Here is a 414-nt window from a genome sequence, read left to right on the forward strand (position 1 = left end):
CCTGGCTTGCAGCCGACACTAAATGTGAGTTCCCTTTCTGACGCCAAACTTGGCGAGATGCTTCTCCTACTCCAACAGCAGCTCCTCCTCTGAGCTCCAGAGGCCACTGGGGTGCCAACTCTTGAGCCCCGTGCGCCTTTGGACCCGATAGGTGGCTGCGTCCGGTCCCAGCACTCCTTAAAGGAGGGTGGAGACTTCGGCCCTGAGGAAGAGGACGGTGGGGTAAAACTAAGGGGCCGTGGGAGGCCGGCCTGGATGCAGGGGCCTGTGGGGCGGCGTTGTTCCGCGGAGGGGACGCCGGCGCCCCGAGAGTGCACCCCGCATTGGGGCCCAGGCACCCTCCCGGACCTCCAGGTTGCCGTCACCCCGGGGGACAGCGCCCGCCCCCACCCCCCAGTTCACCTCTGCCCCTTC

Source organism: Neophocaena asiaeorientalis, unplaced genomic scaffold (genome assembly GCF_003031525.2).
Source record: "Neophocaena asiaeorientalis asiaeorientalis breed wild unplaced genomic scaffold, Neophocaena_asiaeorientalis_V1.1 scaffold110, whole genome shotgun sequence".
NCBI classification, from domain to species: domain Eukaryota; kingdom Metazoa; phylum Chordata; class Mammalia; order Artiodactyla; family Phocoenidae; genus Neophocaena; species Neophocaena asiaeorientalis.